At 38.8% G+C, this 20,556-nt stretch overlaps 1 protein-coding gene across 8 annotated transcripts in view; it reads left to right on the plus strand.

Annotated features, from left to right (window-relative positions):
* Positions 1-10,756: 10,756 nt before the first annotated feature.
* Positions 10,757-20,556, plus strand: part of foxp1b (forkhead box P1b) — a 149,050-nt gene continuing 139,250 nt past the window's right edge. For 5 of the 8 annotated variants that reach the window (XM_042088939.1, XM_042088948.1, XM_042088940.1 and 2 more), the window contains exon 1: positions 10,760-11,098. The gene's annotated coding sequence lies outside the window, so the exon portion shown is untranslated. Of the gene's footprint in view, positions 11,099-20,556 lie in introns of all 8 variants that reach the window. The other 3 variants (XM_042088950.1, XM_042088951.1, XM_042088954.1) reach the window with 2 other exon arrangements.

The raw sequence follows: 20,556 nt of genomic DNA on the forward strand, positions 1-20,556 counted from the left end.
CCCCACCTTTCTTATGCAGCCCTTGCCACTTAATCTACTAAACCCCTCTTCTACAGCACTTTTTACCCCCCCCCCCCCCCCCCCACTTTGCACAAATAGGCACCAGACATAATTTCACTGCATTTCTTACTTCCAGTAACTATATGCATGTGACAATAAACTTCCTTGTATCCTTGTATCACAGTGAGACTTTATACATTATGAACACAAAAAGTTAGGCTACTTCAAAACTTTTATTGACACGTCATAATTACAGGTTTTTGGTTAATACTTTTTGGTAAGAGGCAGGTGTGAAGACTCAATACAAATTTAATTGAGGACATCTGTACGCACAACTCTTTCTTACCATGACACTGCTGTGTTTAGAAAAATGTCTTTAGGTCTACTTTGTATCGCACCAATATTGCTGCCCTCGCGGCACCGAGTCACTTAGCTATAGGCATTATAGCTTTATTACAGGGGTCTCAAACTCAAATGAGCTGGGGGCCACTGCTGCCAACGTCATCTGATTGGAGGGCCGCGTCAGTGTTAAAGAATAATACAAAAAATAATGTCTATTTCCTAAAATGCAATGTTTTTTTTTTTCAAATACTGTATTTTCAAATACAAAACTGCAAACAGAAAGTGCAAGTCTTTTTATCTACTTTTAGACACCTGTGCTATAAAATAATGATAAAATGAATATAAATACAAATTATGAAAAGAATCAAAAAAGCATAAAAACAGGTATGTGTGTGTTTCACACCAAATAAAAATATTTTCCTCTCATGACTTATTTAAACCTGGCATATCAAAATTTCAAATGGCTTGAAAGTGGTCAGAGATAGTCACACTGTAAATGTAAAAATGTAAAGTGGTCAGAGATAGTCAGAGAAGTTCTACTGTAAATGTAAAAATCTTTTAGTATAAACAAAAGTTTATGAAGGGGGTAAATTTACCCATCTAATTTGCCACTGGATGGTAAGCACCTCAAATTATGCACCTTTCAGTAAATACTGTTGAACTATTTGAGCAGGTTAACTTTCTTTTTGTCATATTACCCAAATAACAAATTAACAGGAAAACAGTAGGCCTAATAGTAAACTATTACTAGCCTGTTCCACAAACCGTTATTATAGGTCTACAATAAAGTAGCCTGGTCAAATCAGTTCCTATCGCGGGTGACTTTGTAGTTCTTCAGAGCTGTCTGTACCACGTTCATTATGGACACTAACATCACGATTACCACTGCCACCTCGAGCTATTTGGGCAAAGGGTCGAAATAAGCATGGTATGCTTAGTGGACACCGTCGTACGCAAAGACGCACCTCCATTCACAGACTATCACTGTCAATAGACGATCGATCATAATATAATCTCCAAAAGGCAGATATACTCCTTCAGAATCAGAATAGGTGAATAGCATAGCCTACCCAAGACTTCATCACACGTGAACGTTTTTTCAACATTTGGCGTAGGCCTATTTCTGCTTCAATTTGTGCAAAACTATGGCCTGCATCGTTTCCGCGTCATTAAACAAATGCACGTCTTCATGATTCTCGCGTGTAGGCTTACACTGTATTTCCTGAAAACTGTGTGCAGCGATTTTGGGCTTGAATCAAGCTCTGGATGTCTAGCAACTAGTGGAGGAGAGTACAAATGAGATTTGTTACCGTACTTGGATCTATCGTCTATTTTAATCAGTGTCGTTGTTTGTCGCAATTAAAAATACCCTCAGGGGCCGAATTACATTATTATTTTGAAATAGGCCGCGGGCCGCCGGGAGTTTGAGACCCCTGCTTTATTACTTAGCTATAGGCTAAGTAGCCTAATAAGCAAGTAGGCTAAGCTAGTCTCTCAGCTATACCAACAGGTGTGCTATGTGTGTTCTGGTGGATGATAAATGGAGCGATGCGATGGGCCAGCTTATCAAACTTCCCAGCAGACAGGTGAACGTACTCGTGGTGCTTTTTCCTTCATCGGCTCTTCCTTCGTTCAGTGCTCGCACATCCCACGTTCTTCTTTTCTTCAGGCGTTTCAGGCTTCTTTGGTGGTTGTGTCCTACTTTCAGGCTCGACGTACCGCCCCCAGTTGGTGGGGCAGTATCACAGTTAATCCGTGGTCGAGTGAGGAAGTGCAGGGGAGTTGAGGGATGACGTTTGTTCAATTTTAAACTGATTAAGAAAGTTTTGTTTTTTAATTGTTCAATAAAACCACTTGTTATGGATTTTTTATGGACTTGGAGTCATTTTTAATCAAAACTAATGGCTGGGATAGATTCAGCACCCCTAAAAACCACTAGTTAGACATCTCAAAAGCTAATATTGGTCAACAAAATGTTTTCATTATTTTCGCCCAGTCCCTCTGGGCATCCCAAACTTGATGGGCTCTCCAGGTGTTTCCCCGAGGATTTGGCAGTGGATAAATTGGGAGGTGTTACTAGACACCTATAGGAACACATAGTAAAAAAAGCTATTGGTAAGACATTTTTTTGCAGATTGGCGGAAAAAAAGCCTAACTTTCCCTAACTATTCCAACCCACTTTAGATTAACTTCCAACAAAATTACGTCTCACTGCAACGATGCGCCATCTGGTGGACAAACGACTACGTGACGCCAATACTGGAAATGCAGCCAAATTATTATGATGAATATTTGGTTTTCCTTTAATCCTACTGAATTTGTAATTATGTATCGCCCGTTGTAATTGCTGATACTGATGGTATGTGCGTGCCTGTGTGTGTGTGCGTGTGTATATGTGTGCACCACCATCTACAGGCCAATGAGTGTACAGTCACTAATTGTACACATAACTTAATTTTTTTAGACCCCCCCATGGATGAAATTCTACAAAACTTGGCATACCCCCAGAGAATGCTAGGTTAATCATACGCATAAAATTTGGTGCAGTTCTGAACATCTTAACTGAAGAGAGGGGCGATTAAAGCAGAATGATATTACATTTTCATTTTTTACCGGGGGGGTGCAAATCACAAATGAGTGATTATGGGCTAGGTTGATGTGGGCCCTTGAGACCAACATACCATAAAAATGTCTTCATCCTCGGTGCCACTGTTCAGGTAGTTATTTAGGAAAAACTGCTTTTTTTTGCGGTTCTGGGGGCCCAGCACGGGGGGGGACAAAACAAAATTTTTCTGTAAAAGTCTAGTGGGGCTACATACCCACCAAATTTCATGTGCCCCGGTGGTTCGGTGTCCCGGGTATCGTTGACCAAAAATTCAGGAAGTAGATGATGGGGGGGAAAAAAAACAAAAAAAAACTTTGACAATCCCTATATGACTGCTTTGCTAGCTTCGCTAGCGGCGGTCATAATAATCTGAAAAAGTAGTCTACAAGATAAGATGATTTAGATAGATAGATAGATAGATACTTTATTGATCCCCAAGGGATTAACTAAAGGCTCTCTTATACATGTATGCTTATACAGGAACAAGCTCTCTGTTTTGTTTGAACGTCAACAGAAGTGACGTTACCCAACATTGCTTAGAGTACCTGTAAGATGGTTACAGCAAGGTATTTGGAGCGATTATATGTATGTGTCTTGCTGAATAAATTAGGCCTATGCCACACAAGAGCGTACAGTAGGTTTGATTTGGAAAGTGGTAAGGACAAAAATATGGAGGTCATTGATAATTCACCTTTTGTAGTCAGGTTCTAAGTCAATATTTTGTGCTCTAGGCTATTTTCAGCGTAATGTGTTTACTTTAAAACTCTTACAGTAACGGTCATTATAAGGATTGCATGCTATGTATCTTCATTTCAGGACAGTCTAAGCTATCCACATCTGGCATAATAATATGATGTGATAATACTTCCACATTTCTTTTATCAGCCTTTATGTCAAGGATAAATATATCGGGCCTTTGTTTAATTGGTGGGCAAAGTGCAGCCTGTCAACAAATAAAATTCTTGCACCTTAATTAGAGCTTCCGTGTGGCATGTGGGAGCATTGATTTGATTCATCAGCGACTCATCAGTTACTGCCTTATCTAGTAAAGGCTAATACGTACAGAAGGACGTCATAATCACCGACCACACAGGTCACATGTTTGTTTCCGCCTCCATTTCAGATGCCTAGTGGTTGGAGGGGTGTTAATCTGCATCTGCAACTGGCACGCTATTTCTCAGAAGTTTCTAAATAAGTCTGCAACAAGTCTGAAACATTACATATTACCATAGTTACCATTTCTCATCTTTGTGGAGGCCTTAAATAGAGCTGTATTTTCCACATGAGCTGTAATTTCCAAATATAAAAATAAAGCTATATAATCATGATGAACTGTATACACACACACACATATATATAATATATATGTGTGTGTGTGTGTGTGTGTGTATACAGTTCACCTTTATTTTTACAGACTCAAGGTCCAGATAGAAAAGTACATACAAACATACATACAGACAGACATACATAGCTATGCACAAGCTATGGGGTCCAGTGGCTCATACTCCGTCTATGTTTGATACATCGCAGCTTTTTGCGTGAGGTTGGTGCACGATGTTGTGAGATATTTCCTTTTTTTTTCGCACCTGCCCTTCAAAAAGTCCAAGTCTGCCTCTGCATTTACTGAATGGCACAATTTCCTCTTTAAAATTAAGCTATATTAAGCTCATGACGATCCACCTTGGTATCTCATGCAGGAGTATAAGAGAGGAACCACAGCACAAACTCAGTAGACAGGCAGCAGCATTCATAGAGGCTGTGGACATGATCCCCAATCAAAACTTCCCTTGTGGCCACCATACTGAGTGCAGAGATGACAGACGCCATAAGGGTAAAGGACTCTGATGGAGATCAGTGTTGGTCCAGCAAGTTTGTTCAGAAGGAACAACTTTGGCTGTTTGGCTCTTAACACTAGAAAGGCTATGACGGGTCATTTTGATTACTTAAATGACTTTATTAAAAAAAAGAAAAATAGTTCTGCTGGTGAAATTTGGAGTTTTAATTTTGCATTAATTTTAAAAAGCATAGATTTATCAAAATTAGATTTGAAGCTTAATATTCACCTGAATAAACAGCAGTTGAAAAGGTCTCCGTGGCATGTGCAATTTTAATTCAGCTCAAATGTGTTACCGGTAGTGTCTGCTGTTTGTGTTAGTGTGTTTTTGTGTTTTGTGTTTCTCAGATTTTCAGTTGAAAAACACTATAATTTTGTTTCTTGCAAATAGCAATAGGCCTCTTGTATGTAATGTGCATTTGATGACCAACCAACACTGGACCTTAGCATTTTTCAAACCTCTCTGCTACATAATTGTTAATTAAGCGTAGGGAATAGTAGCCGTGTGTGGTTGTGACAGGGAGTAGGGCTGATGGAAATTATCCGCACCTAGTTTATACTACTTATCTGCTGAGACGAGATCATGGGATAAAGCCAAAAAAGACTGCCAAAAGAGGGACGCAAACTTGGTGATCATAAACAACAGAGATGAACAGGTTGTGTGTGTGTGTGTGTGTGTTTGTGTGTGTGTGTGTGTGTGTGTATGTAGCGGACTAGCCTAGGAACCACACAAATCTAAGAGCTCATTACAGAATTGTTGTGATGGTAGCCAGGCTATAGCAGACTAGTGGACCAAACCGATAGCTCTTTCCCTCTGACAGATTTGGTACTTTAGCGACCGGCTGCCAATCACAGAATGCCCGCACTATGTAGAACCCCGGGCTCGCTGATGATTGGCATGTTGGCGAGAGGGGGGCGGACTTACATGTTGAGGAAGTTCAGCCTCTTTAGATCTTTATGTCCTGGGCCAGATGCGGACCGCTGAGTTCTCGTGCCTTAACAGTGTCTGGATGAGTTGATAACAAATAAACAAGATAACTAAACACTGGCATTGAGTGACATATTACAGTACCCTTGTATCAGATGGCAGGTGTTGGCCTTAATCTGTTCTTGTCAAGTATCTCTGGCTCTAGCCTTTTTTGCTGCCAAAATCAAGATGCAGCTAACTGACAATATTAGATAAGAAATGGGTAGTTTCATGATCAGGGCAAGCTCTAGATATTTTCCACATTTCTGTGCAGGCCTACCTCAATGTGATTATTTTGGACAAGCCTGTCTACTCTGCCATGCATTTGCATACACATCCCCCTATTTCTCTACAAAATATTGTTGATTAAAGAACACATTGAACGTATCCTACACACCACTTAGTAATGACATAGTTTTTAATTTGTTTGCATTACATGCAAGCGCTCGGTGAAACTTCTCCCCATTCTAGTCCAACCCCAGCCTACTACATCCTTGTCAAACATCTTGTGCAATGTAGGACACATTTGTTTGTCATGCAGAAATTTCTGGCCAACATTCAAAAGGAATTCTGGATCGGGCTAACGGACAAGGACAAGGAAGGGGGGTAGAAATGGATAGATGGGACAGCCCTCACTAACGAGTAAGTCTAACCTACTTCAATAATAGTATCCAGTACTCATTTTTATGCAGCTGATGTTGTACATAATTCTAATACTACTATTACTACTACTAATAATAATAATAACTAAGATTTATATAGTGCCTTTCAAAATACCTAAGGTTGCTTAACAAAAACAAAAGGAGGTTTAGGGAAGGGGGGTTAGAGGCCAAGGCCTTAGTGAATAGGTGCTTTTAGGAGTTTTTGAACACCGCTATAGAGGAGACACTGTTAACCTACTTAACCCGTTTAATCCCAACGGTCACAATTGTGACTGTACAAAAAAATCTTGCTCTTGTGCCTTTAAAACTGTTACTGGATGAATTATCAATTAATTTCTCCCAAAAATAGAAACCTGAAAGGGTCTCAGTTAAATATTATTATATTATTAATATTATATATTATCTTGTCTCAAGAATCTGCTCTCACACTATTGTATGTCCAAATTACAGAATGTTTCCTATTATGCATTTAGAACCTTACTTAATTCAGTGGTACAATTAATCAAATTTAGCAATATAGTGGATATCACACCCCTCTGACACTAGATTAGGCCAATAACTGAGGTCAGAGCAGGCTCCTATGCTCCTCAGGTTTATATGTGATGGGATCATGGACAGAGGTCCTGTGTTCCCCAGGTCAAGCATTGTATGTTTCCAGGGTCCTCCAGCTTTATAAAGCACATAATAGGTACCCAAATGAGCATAGGTCCCAGGATACATAGGACACTGGGAATATAGGGCCTTATGAAGATGGCAAGTTACTTAGTTGCATGCTGTGATGAAAATATGTTTAACAGCACTCACCAAAACACACCTCTCCACTTGTGTGTTTGATGCCAGACAGGCTCATGGTAATGCTGTTGTATATGCATTTAGAACCTTACTTAATCCAGTGGTAAAATTAATCAAATTTAGCAATATAGTGGACATCACACCCCTCTGACACTAGATTAGGCCAATAACTGAGGTAAGAGCAGTCTCCTATGCTCCTCAGGTTTATATGTGATGGGATCATGGACAGGTGTCCTGTGTTCCCCAGGTCAAGCATTGTATGTTTCCAGGGTCCTCCAGCTTTATAAAGCACATAATAGGTACCCGAATGAGCATAGGTTCCAGGATACATAGGACACTGGGAACATAGGGCCTTATGAATATAAGGCCTTTGGAGCATAGGGACCAGGTAACATAGGTTCACTTCATTTAGTGACCTTAACAATACCACTGAGCAAAGGAGACCAATTGCTGGTCCAATGGAAAGGCAATTAATGGCATTGGAAGTATGGCAGTAGACTTGCAGGACAATCTGTTGTGTAATTAATTAAATAATGAATTATAAAATTAAATAATACAATAATAAACAAACAACATCACTTTTTGTAACATTTGTGGTTGCTGTTGTATTGTAGGGTGGTGTTGTTTACACTAGTCATAATAGTGTGATATAATGCCTTTTCTATGTAAAAATCGGCACACTTATAATATAATAGAGAATTGCAGAGGCAATGTTGAGTATTGTATTGTGATACAAAATTAAAAATAAAGAACAGACCTGGGACAATGTCCCCTTATCATCTCTGACTGGAATTTATTGAAAATTAGATGATTGCACAATGAAATGTGTGAAAATCCCTAATCGGACTATGTTGTTTCCCAACGGTCACAATCATGATGTCTTGTCTCGGGGGCATGAAGTGATAGTTTCTTCATACCTTTTCATTTAAAATAAGTACGATTTTATTTTAAGTGGACATGGGAAATAGGATGATGTCTGGATTGCTGCCAATTTCTCTTGTTAAACAAATCAGTAAAATGTAAAATGATCTGCTTTTTATTTAATTTCAAATAAAGTTCTATAACTGTCCAATAGGTCTCAGAACGAAGGCTTACTTAGCTCCAGGATGAGCAAAAAGATTCTCACAGATTTGTTATAATCTTTCAGCAAGCTGAAAGTATAATACAGTTTTATAAATACAACTGTTAATGATAACATGGGACATGGAGAGGTGCAGTAGAGCAGTATTATATCCCCAGGAGATTTGCCAAGATTAGATGATTCAAGCCATATCTAAAATTTTGCTGGAGAGAAATGAGCTTTAATTTGCTCAAGGTAAAACTGATTTGCTTAAAATAAAAGATACGGTACTTATCAAGGCAAACTGATTTGATGTTGAGATTGGTTGAACCACTATAACTAAGCTTCTGTATGAACAATACATTAGTCCTGTCATAATCAAAGATATCAGATCTTCATGGGTTGATTTCAGCCCTTGTGTTCTTGAAACATTAATTCAAGTGTATAGGCCTTTACATTAGGCAATAACATTATCATTATCCTTGATAATAATCTTCTTCTTTTTAATTGTTATTGCTACATTTATCGCCATTCGTTCATGTTCAGGTAAATGTGCAAGGTACAGCTTAAAAAAAATCAATTTTCATTGACACTGACTAAATGTTTTATTATTATTATTATTATTATTATTGTTGTTGTTATTATAACATGTGTAGGGGTGGCAGACCTTTGTTCCTCTGCAGCTTACCATGCTCTCTGCAGCAGGGGAGAACATCATTTGAAAGCCATCCCCTTTGGAAATGGAGAGTGGATTCTTTTCATTTGCTTAATTACCTAATTAACAGAAAGCTAATTACTTTGTTGTGTGCATGAGTGCATATGGAGAGGGTGTTACATAACTGATAGTAATCCTCAATTAATTTGTTTTAAAGCGGCACTCTATCAAGCCAAGCCAAAATCCACGGAGCATCGGCTTCGGCACATAACAAGATGTCAAAACAAGCAAGACAAAAACACTTTTGTCTTCGACTCCACATGGCTTACTATACCAGTACACAAATATGGATCAGCTCGCTTTTTGTGAAGTGGTGAACTTTGTAGGCCGTTTAATTGTCTTTTAAATGTGTATTTGAATTAGTGTCACTCTGGGGATCCTGAATGAGGAATGCACATTACTGTGAAAACGACAATCAAATTTGCAATGTGAGCTGTTAAGATAAGATTGATATTTTTCATGTTTACATAATGATGTGATATTTCTATTAAGCTTTGTTTTGGTTTTTTTTGTTTGTCCCTTTTGCTCCTAACATAGTCTAAGAAATGCTTTCAGAGAGGCCCGATTCAGTTGAATTTGCCTGAAGTTATTTAGGGAGCGTTTTCTCTAGGCCTAGGCTGATCATGCAATTCTGAACTAGGGGGGGAAAAAACGTGATAGAACTACAATGCAGTAAGGGATGGCTAATGAATGTGGCCTTGATGTTTACAAGCAGAAAATTAGATTGTTAAGTTTTCAAATGGAAATTTGGAGTTTTTCAAATTTTGAGACAGATGTGACACCTTACAGCGATTGTGAGAAAACGTCCGGCAGGTGTCGCTATGTACTAAAGGAATGGAATTTTCAGCACTCAAAACCACAGGGACACTAAGCTGCAGCCAATGTGAATAAGCTACAACCATCGATACAATTATTTTCTCGTAGACTATAATTAAATGTCCTGTGCTCAACAGACCTTGATCAAGGACAACAACTTGAAATCACATTTAATTTAATAGCTTTTGATACAGATTAGGAGTTCCTGTTCTCGAGATTTTTCATCTATATTTCAATAATTTATTACTAAATGTACCCCCCCCCCCCCCCCGAAAAAAAACAGGCTACTTAATCAATAAACGTGCACTGTTCTTTAACTGTGTAGGCCTATTTTTGTAAGTGGAGGTTGCCTAGTCTACAACGCGGCTAGGCTATGGCTGCTGTAACCTGTAAAAAAAATCTCAGCCTACTGTTTCAGCGACATGTGATCATATTTAGGGGAGAGAAAAAAACGTTGGGTTGATTTAAACTTCCAAAATGTGTAGCCTATAATAAGGGCTTAAACCATCGACTATAATTAAACCATTGCCATTATTCGTTTGATTAGGTTGTCATAAAAAACAGACTATAGCCTATGAAGAACATTGCATCCTTCACATTTAAGAAGTTGAGCTAATGCACCACTTTTAATGACTTTACACAAACACTGATTGAACCAGGAGGACATTCATTCTTACTGACAACTTGACTTGCTGGCATAAGGATGTGTCCTTCTCCTGAACTTTCACCTTCCGAACTTGCTCCGATTCATTTGACAAAGTGCAGAAAAGGGGGAAAAGAGCCCCGTTTGCCTGAGCTCTAATGATCCTAACCCTGCCACTTCCACGTTTGAAATAATAGTTTTTTTGCCGGCCATTTCTGCACGTCGCATTTTTCGAAACTAACTGGTCAGGCATGCGCTAAATCCGTTCCTACTTTTCTTTTAGATGTTCAATGAAGATCTGCAATGAATGTTGTTTACCCCAGCAGGTGGATATGACGTCATGCGGACTTGGAACACAAAAAATAACAAACATCCAAATCCGCGATTCCCTTTTTCTTTCAAGGCGCATTAAAGTGTAATAACATCAGAAGGATCGCCCCTCATATTCCAGACAGAAGGTGGTGTGAAACCGTAGAATCCCTCCGTGAATACAGCGGGGATCTCTTGTTTCGCACCAAGAGTTAGTTCCCCGAGCGGAGTAATATTGTTAGTATTTACTGTCGTTGTTGCATGCTTTCTTGGTATACAAGATCGCACGTATAGTTGATTATTTCAAGACTAGAATTGCGCTCGCTGCGATTATCAGCCACAACCGAATTCCGGTAAGTTGACCATGCTCTCTTGCTTTTTTACTCTTGATGCATCCTTGTTTGTGCACATGCACATGGAGTTTTGTCTTTGTTAACACAATGTTTTCGGTTATTGTTTCTTATGGTGAAACAGAGTAATAAACAACAACAACCCAATTAACTGCGGGCAGGAGGAATTCATGTCAGGTGTCTTCTGCAGTGGTCTGTTCGGTCGCGGTATTTTATTCCAATCGGCCAGTGATTCGGGAAAAACAGACACGCCGCGACTCATTGCTACTTTTCTGAAAGTTAGCTAGCTCGTTAGCTAGCAAGTTGTTGCTCTCGCATCTCTCTTGGGTCCATATCTTGATGAAGTGTTAAAACAGTGTCCAGACGATGTGGAAACGGATACTTCCACACAGATAAGCATGCATTTGTTTTAAAACGTGTGTTGCAAGTTTGAAACTGAAGATCTGGGCTGAGTGCAATCTGGGCTAAGTAGAAAAGTTTCATACCCGATTTTTTAGGACCATAACCAGGGATTAGTGGCTGGTCCCACGTGTTGTCCTGCACCACAAACATCGGCAAACACCACATTTCTGACAGCATAATGAGCAGGGATTGCAAAATGTGTACGATTTATGTTTTTTCCCCTTATGCCTATATTCTATTAATGATATAATATGGTTTTGCTTTGGGAAAGAAAGTAAGACACAGCATTGTTCGTATGCTGTTTTATATGATCTGGAATGTAAGTGTGAAACAAAATACATTTTTGTTTAAACTTTTACCCTACGTGCGAATCTCGTAATTTACCATTAACACAAAAATCATCTTCGGAAACCGCTCTTTAGTCATGGAGTTTATGTAGCGATTGCAACACGATTCATTCGCAGAGTTCCACATTCTGTGCCTGTTGTTTATGGTTTCCACGCAAATGTTGCTATTTAGACAAGATTACAGTTACAGCTTTCCTGTGAGGCGACCTTCAGACTGTTCTGGGGAACTTTTAGCCATAAATGTTATCGCATTTTTTTCTTGAAACATGCTTTTTCAATCTAATACATTGTCGTTACAGTTTTTGCAAATGATAACAAAGGTTAGACTTAACTTAAAAGTTTGTTTTGATATTGCCAAGCAATGTCTGTTTTAGGCTATGAACTAGGCTACTGCGTACAGATTGCCAGATTTGATCAGAATAAATTAATTTGCAACTTCATTAGGACGAGATTGCGGACACTTAAATTGTTGTATTTTTGTAAGAATGTTTGCAGAGACATTGGAATGGATATTAGAGCGTCAACAAAATATTTTGCATATTATTATGCTTAGGCCTAGTTAACGTAAACAGAAAAACCGGGAAACCCTAGTGTTGGAGCTACCTTATAACATTAGCAGTAGGCCTATCTTCTAATATATTAATATTCCATATCCCACTTAACCAGAGTAAACGGGATAGTTACAACCATATATCTGCATGTGACCTATGTTGTAAAAGTCTTTTCCCTTTCATGTCTCTTCTGAAATCAATTTTCCATCCAATCCACCTTGCAACTATGGTGCAGGTGATAAATAAAGGGTTTAGAGGCATATAGACACATGCACATGGTGGCAAATTTCCTGGGACCTATAGTAGGCTATCTGAACGTCACACTTTTTCCATTGTTGCCCTTCACAATTATGCTGAAAATAAAAAAAAGGCTACTGCAGCTTTAACAGTTAGCAGTGGCAGAGCTCACTTTTTCCTCGGTCTTTGGATTAGGCCAGTCATTGTCTGAGGGGGGAAAAACACTTTTTTGTCAGAGAAGTAAAGTAAACAGCCTCCAACAAGCGAACCTTGACAACCCAGATTAAGGAAAACACTGGAGATCAAACAGCAGCGCTGCTGGGCTGTTGTCATGAGCTGCCTGGGAGAGAGAGAGAGGCTGCAGACTATTTGAACAGGCGTCGGGGTTTGTGTGCTCACTTATGCAGAAATGGACCTTCGCAAATGCTGACCCAGGTTTAAAAGAACAGGGTGAACTTTCTTTGAAACTCTCCATGCCTGGTGTTTAACTTTACCTCAGGCCCAGCCCCAGCCCCAGCTTGCTGCTCCTCCTGATTATTCAAGTAATGGCAAGCATAGCAATGCATCAGTGAGTCCTCGCAGCTTTTTGTTGTTGCAAGAATCGTTAGGGCAAGTGATGTATTCAGTCCCTTATCATGCAGGGAAACACTACTTGAAATACATTTAGCCTAGTGTTTTATTACCTTTTTGGCCTGAAGTTGTAATTATTTGGCTATATAAAATAGTGTACAGCTTTGTGTATGAGCTTGTTTTCTTGGCAAAAAAATATTCTGTGTGGCTATTAATAGCTTCACAGTCTTAATGTTCTGGTCATGCAACTTTATGGAATCTGTTTGAACTTTACCTGATGTAGAGTTTTGGACAAATATATTTAACAATGCAATGCCATTTGATTTCTAAAATCAAAACAGATACAACAGAACAAATAACCAATTCAAGTTTCTGAAAATATATTTACAGAACAAAAAAAATCCAGGGTAAAGTAGAATTTAATTAATGTAAAAAACAAATCCACAAAAGAGGTTATCAGTCATGCATTGCTAGTGTGAGTTTGTGGCATTGTGTTGAGCCAGTGGTCTCTTTGAGAGGTGGAGGTTGTTGTGTCCTTTCTCCAGCGGCATGATCGGGCAGATGTTGTCTCTCAGCGCCGTGTGCCTTCACACTGTGCGCCCCATGACAAACAGACAGGTCATTGGTTAAGGAGTGGTCAGCCGCAGGTGAGATCTGAGCCGTGTCTTCTCCTGTCGCCATGGAGAGGAGAGAGTGCGAGTAGTGCTCCTCTGCGTCTATACTACCTTGTGATACTGAGCTATTAATCAGTCCCCATGTACAACACTGATTGCCCACGGCACACTGAGTATTTAAACAGAAGGGCATATTTCAATAGACAATGTAGTATTTAAACAGAAGGGCATATTTCAATAGACAATGCTGCTATGTTGCACAAAGTATCTTGGAACATATTTACTAGTTAATATATATATATATATATATATATATATATATATATATATAGTATAGTTGGGTAGGAACACACTAGTCACGTAGTCATATATGAGCAACTTATTCTGAAAGTGAATGCATGCATTATAGTTGGGTAGGAACACGCTAGTCACGTAGTCATATGAGCAACTTATTCTGAAAGTGAATGCATGCAAGCAAATGATTTCATGCTGTAATGTACATGTGTAATTACAGTTGGGGACTAATAGACACATTGAGCTTAATACCAGGAAATAGTCATTAGAAGTCTTTTAAAATCAGAAGATGCATTAGTCAAAGTGTTTTCTGATACTTTGATTGAAAATGCACTAGGTTGTATGGATGCTTATCTTGAACAAAAATGGGAAACTAAATTGAAAACACTGATTCATGTCATGATTCATGATTCCTTCCTTTTCACATTGTATAATTCTGTCCTGTATTCCATTAGCCAGATGTTACAACTTTAAAAATGTATTTAAGTAATTCAAAGTGATTCACTAGTAATTCACTTTCTGTCTTGTTTCTTTCCAGAATTGTGATAGAAATTATGTGTTCCTGCTGTATTAACCTTGTATTAACCTGTTGGTTGTTATTGAGTTAAAACAAAAAGAAAATAAACGTGCACTCTTACATTCTTAATGGAAGCAAATCCAAATGCATCTCATTCTGTGTTTGCAAAATGCAAATAAATTTCAATGTAAATTTATTTTTATGGATTTAATATTCAAAAGAGTTTATTTACCGTGTGTACAAGCACAGACACAGTGGGGCATAGGATGTTTTGTGCAAAGCTCTTGTAGTCAGCATTTAGAAGAGATCAAAGTGAATAAGGAATAGAGAATAAATAGACCTATTTACAAAAACATTAAAAGCCCATATCTGGACAAGTTAAGAAGTGCCCCTGAGTGAGCATATGAGGGGAAAGTATATGTTTTCGGACTGGGACAAGTTTGTGTGAAACTGTTTTGAAATACTATTGAATTCTGGAAATGTATGTAATTCATACCTCGTCCTCTGTCCTCATGAGCTTGTCCTTTCTTTACCATTGCTTGTCTGTCCATGACAACTGCCAGTGTTTGGCATAATGATTGTGGATCTTTATATAGAAAAAATCCTGAATCCTTGTCATTTGGTCATTTTTCAGATGTAGCCTGATCATGGGCCAGATTAGTTTCCAGTGTAAAAAAGTTTAAATGGTGCAATTGTCTCTGATCCTCTCCAACCAACTGTTTTGCCAACAGCTGACACAGAATCTGAGTGGTTTCCCAAATAAATTTAGTTAGGCATCAGTTGTTGATGCATCGATGGTGGAAGATCAGATTTGACATGCTAGCATACATATGGAATGTGTGGACCGTGTCAAGAGCTAGGCATGTGGCAGATTTATATTGTGTCCATAGCATTATCTATGACTTGAATACAATACTGCATGCAAAGCCCCCTTATATGTTGCAATATGATGACTTTTGGACGACACTGGTTGTTGCTGTGGCAACACCACCCAGTTTTAATCTGCCATTGTGTCGTATTGCGCTGAACTCTCCTTAATTATAAAATAATGTGCATTATTTATGAAATGACACTGATTTTGGGATTGTGTTTTTTTTCCCATTGAAAATGAATTGAATCATATCAGGAAAAAGAGTCAACAATAATTCAGCTGTGTTAATTTTGTCTTTACTGGATATAGCCTATGTTATTTTACCAGCACTTGGTCAAGCCAAGCTTGATCCTGCATTCATTCAGGTAGCCTATAGTTGGACAAACACTAGAAATATTAGCCTAGTCTGCTTTACTGACATATAAATTGCTCGATTCGTTGCCAGTTACATCACAGACAACAATCAGTAGCTTGTGTAACCATTTCCATTTGATGAGGAACATGAGCAGTTGTTAGTAGGAGGATGTGGGTAATGGAGATTACTGGGACCATTGATTTGTGATGGGGGTGGATTTGCACAGCTCACAAGTTTCTTTCTGATTTTACCTGCAACTTGAAGGTGAACAGAAAGGCTACTTTATTGTTCATGTAGAGTTACTGTAGGACTGCAGGGCTGTTTGAGTCCATGTTCTAAAGAATACTAAAGACTCTAGACCTGACTCATTTTGTGATTTGAAACATGTCTGCCTTTTTTCATACTGAAATCTGAAAGTAACCAGCAAATGTTCTCTCGGTCTGCAAAATATTTTGCTGTGGACCAGCTAAAAGGGTAGTTTGAAATGGCTTAAAAATCAATCACTTCATTCTTGAGTGAGTCTTTAGTCATTCATTATTTATTTTTTTCTGTCTGTAATGACTAGAATAATTTATAATCAAATTATTGTCAATACCCAAAGTCACATTAAAACAAAACAAACAAAAAACAAAACGATAAATAAAACAAAATAGTCTTAGTTTACCAGTCTTTGTGGCTTCTACCTTCTCAGGTAAATGAGCTCTGTGGTTAGCGAACCCTGACGGGAAGATTCATAACAACACTCAGTGAGGTTTGCTCATTAACATTTTAAGCGTTTCCCACGTATCTGGAAAAAACCCTCAAAACAATGATTTGGAAAGATGCTTATAAGCCTGCCTCCGGCAATTAAGGTAAGGCCAATGTAGATGGCAGCTTCTGTTACATCTCTGGGAGAAAAAGAAAATGTAATACGCAATAATATCAAAAATAATATGCATTGTATATACATTATACAATGTTATATATATTTCTGACTTTAAAGTAAATCATTTATTGAAATAAATCATAAATTGACCATGATATGTCAACAAGGATGAGATCAAGGAGACGCATACTGGCTTCTCAGACCTTAACGGTACAGCCAGTATTTCACAGTTTAAAATTGTATTCACCACTCGCAAACTTTGTTCATATTTGATTGATGTTTTGGCCTATTTGCGCCACCTATTGCCAATTTCCCGATCACGCAGGTAGGATTTCAACATCCTTCAACATGTTGCCAGATTAGGTAGGTGAACAAAGCAAGCAACAGCTATGGACGCAAGTAAGCCTTCTGGATAAGATTTCACAAATGTTCTTCACAGATTCAAGGATTGCACTGTTCTCTGATAACTGGAAAAAAAGGCAGACTAGGAATTTCTGCGGTGTTTACAGATTGCAATTGTGTTATTATTAACATATAACAATTGCATAACAGAACAAAACAAAAATTTTAACTGCAATTTTTGAAAATCTCCTTTGGCCACAACAAACCTTTGCAAGATCTTAGTGGGCCCAGTATAGCCCATATTTCCATTGTGTAAATGTCATGAATCATCAAGACCTTAGCTCAATGGGATTTCTTCTTCTACAAAACGCTACAAGTGTAAGTTATCATAATGATAAAGCGACTGCCTCTTTAATCTTGCAGTAGTATCTGTCTGTATCTAAGGATGCTATTTGTTGTTTGATGCAAGCTGTGGAAGGATAGTGCAAATAATTCCAAATAATTAACAGCAAACTCCAGATGCTAGTTTTATATAGATTAAACCTAGCCTTTTCTCAACGGAAATCGCAATTAAATGTTCTTTTCGCCCAGTCCTGAAGCCATGCACAGGAAACCGTCCCCTTGAGTGTTCTGACGAGTAGATACATTAAAATGTATACTGGTCAAGTTTGCCATGTTTTGACCATTGTTTTGTATTAAGCCATCTAGGCCAGCTCTTCACATGAGTAGACAAACCCTATTAAACGGTCCGATCTCGCCCCCTCTAACCCAGAAGACATTAATGAAGCCTAACTAGGTGATTCGGTAGATAAGCTGCAGCGCCTCTGTGGATTCTACAGCCTTGGGTTGTTGCCCTGGCAGGATCTCCTCCAGTTCGCCTCCCTGACAAGACGCTGAACATGGCAGGCCCAGCTTCTCCATCACATCGCCACGGCTGGGAGGGAAGTTGCTCCCCTTTGATCTTGCCTCTCTTCTTCTTCCTCCTCTTCCTTCCTCTTCGTCTTCTTTTATATGCGTGTGTGTATGTATGGGGTGTGTGTGGTGGTTCATGGATCGCTATAGCTTGGAGCTGCCACTCAGGATGTGATAAGCCATCAGAATAGATCAGAGCCAGGAGTTCACTGGGCCTACTGTGATTGAGTGGTGCTGGCATGGGGCACTGTTGGGGTGGGGGCATAGCAGGATGAGCTTCAACACTAATTTTGTTGACTGTGTGTGCGTGTGTGTGTGGCTCTCTGTCTTCTGAGACAAACAATAATTTCTCTGTTGCTGAGCTTCTTGTTTTAAGTTCCCTCCCTGGGAACTATGGGATTGCACCCTGTCGGTAGCGATATAATATGTTCACAATTAAAACGTGTTTAATAAGGAAGCTGTTGTGCATATTAATGACCTTATCAGCACTTGTGTACTAATTATTTTGCAAATTGATGCATTTTTCAATTGAATCTCAGCGTGAATTCAAAGGGCCCACAACTGATGAAACTTCTTTTGAAGTTCAGCATACTGCGTGCGTGCGTGCGTGTGCGCGGGTGTGTGCATGTGTGTGTGTGCACACATTTATGTTGTGCCTTCAACATAATAAAAACCACACATTAAAGATCTCCCTCTTCGTTTTGATCCCTGCTGAAACGGACAGCTTTTAATTGACTGGTTGTTGCTTGTTTATTTGATATATTTACCTGTGCGCCTAATGGGAGAGTCTAATGATCACACACTGAATGAAGCCAACCTGACTGTTTAAGACTTAGAAACAGGGAGACATCCTACTGCCAGTAGTGTGACTTGAATAGAAAGAGCAGAAAGGCAGGTTTCTGACTCATTATTAGCCCTTTTCACAACAGAATGATCAGCTAGTCCACAGGTCCATAATCACCTCAAGATAATGACCTACCCATTATTCAAAACACTGATGCTCCACTATGAAAATGGTCAGCTGATAGATGATTGTTCATGAAAACATTGGCAAATGCCTATTGCCTACAGGGTCATTCCAAGTGAAAACAGCCAAAATCTGGGTATCATGTACATGGTACCTCTCAGATTTTGCTGAAAAGCGGTGAAAATATGCCTTATGTTACCAAACGAGGGAATCTGAAGTTTCAGGTCAATATCTCAAACGGTTTGCCCGTGGCGTCCATTTGAATTTCGGGTGCCACGGCCTTAATTGACACATTGGAATTTCACATTTCATCTTTTGCCATTTTTGGAAGCCCATAACGTCTGTTCATTGTAGTCTGTACTACACAATTCTGGAGGCAGAATCAACATTCCTTACTGTTTGGGTGAGAGGTGGGTCACCAAAGTCCTAAAAAATGTTGACGGCATGTGTGATTTTTCACTTTTTGGGTGGTCTTAGCACCACAATTAATGATCATATTTATTCTAAACCGGATTATTTGTTATATGTGGGAACCTTGCTATTGCCAAAATGAATTTGAAGGGTATGGTACCACTGGCGGGGTTTTTATGGGGGTCCAAAAACCCTCTCCGGCAGAGGTGACTCTTTTGGAACCCCATATTTGGACCCCCAAATGACCATGTGGGCACTTGATGATCCTAATGGGATTTATACCAGATAAAGATACATCTTTGTTCTTTCTTTTAATGAAATAACATTTTTGACTATGAAGCTCCATAATATGAATTTTATTCTTCATAATGCACCATTTTGGACATTGTTTCCAGAAGAAGAAATTCATTTATGTCAATTAGGCAACAAAATGTGTGAATATGATTATCTAAACTGAGGTTTGTTTCATATACTGTATTGAAATGAAAAAAGAATAGTCTACATTTCAGTCAAGCACAGCAGCCAAATACAACATAAAAATACATTTTTATAGACTTTAAAGATTTTATAGAGTTATATCTGATTGTTTTCATGGAGCTGTAGCCTTGTTGAGGTAAGACAATACCGAAATAAAATAAAACAGTGCTTAAGACACTCTTGGCCTTTTCTCATATAGGCCTAGCCTACCCTACAAGAATAAAATAGGCCTACAAATCAATGAACTCTCTGGGCTTATTTTGTTCCAACAGTAGACCTAATGCAGAAACCTAAAATGCCACAAGTCTGAGTGGATATGAACAAAATCATTGGCTAATAATGTATGCATCGTTTTAGCAGCAAGGGCCAAATTATTATTTAACATTAAGGAAATCCCTTCATCAAAGGTAAGGCTACTCTACAGACTATCGTTGCTGTTTAGGAGTGCTTAATTTCGCGCTGGATTTCGAAAAACAAAAGCCGACCGAGTGCAAGTTGTCACATGGTTAAGTTGCAATAGATGTATGTGTAATGAGGTAATTTGACAACTTTGGGCGATGAATGTAACCAAAAACGAACTGCATTACCCACAATTCCGTGCCACGTATCGTTTCAAAACCGGAAGTGGGATTAACGCGCTGCTTGGAACGTAAATGAGTCTGAGCTAGCAGAAAAGGTTTTGCACCGATTCATAACAAGTAAATCGATATAACGACCGGTTCATTTCAG

Source organism: Alosa sapidissima, chromosome 4, assembly GCF_018492685.1.
Source record: "Alosa sapidissima isolate fAloSap1 chromosome 4, fAloSap1.pri, whole genome shotgun sequence".
NCBI lineage: Eukaryota > Metazoa > Chordata > Actinopteri > Clupeiformes > Clupeidae > Alosa > Alosa sapidissima.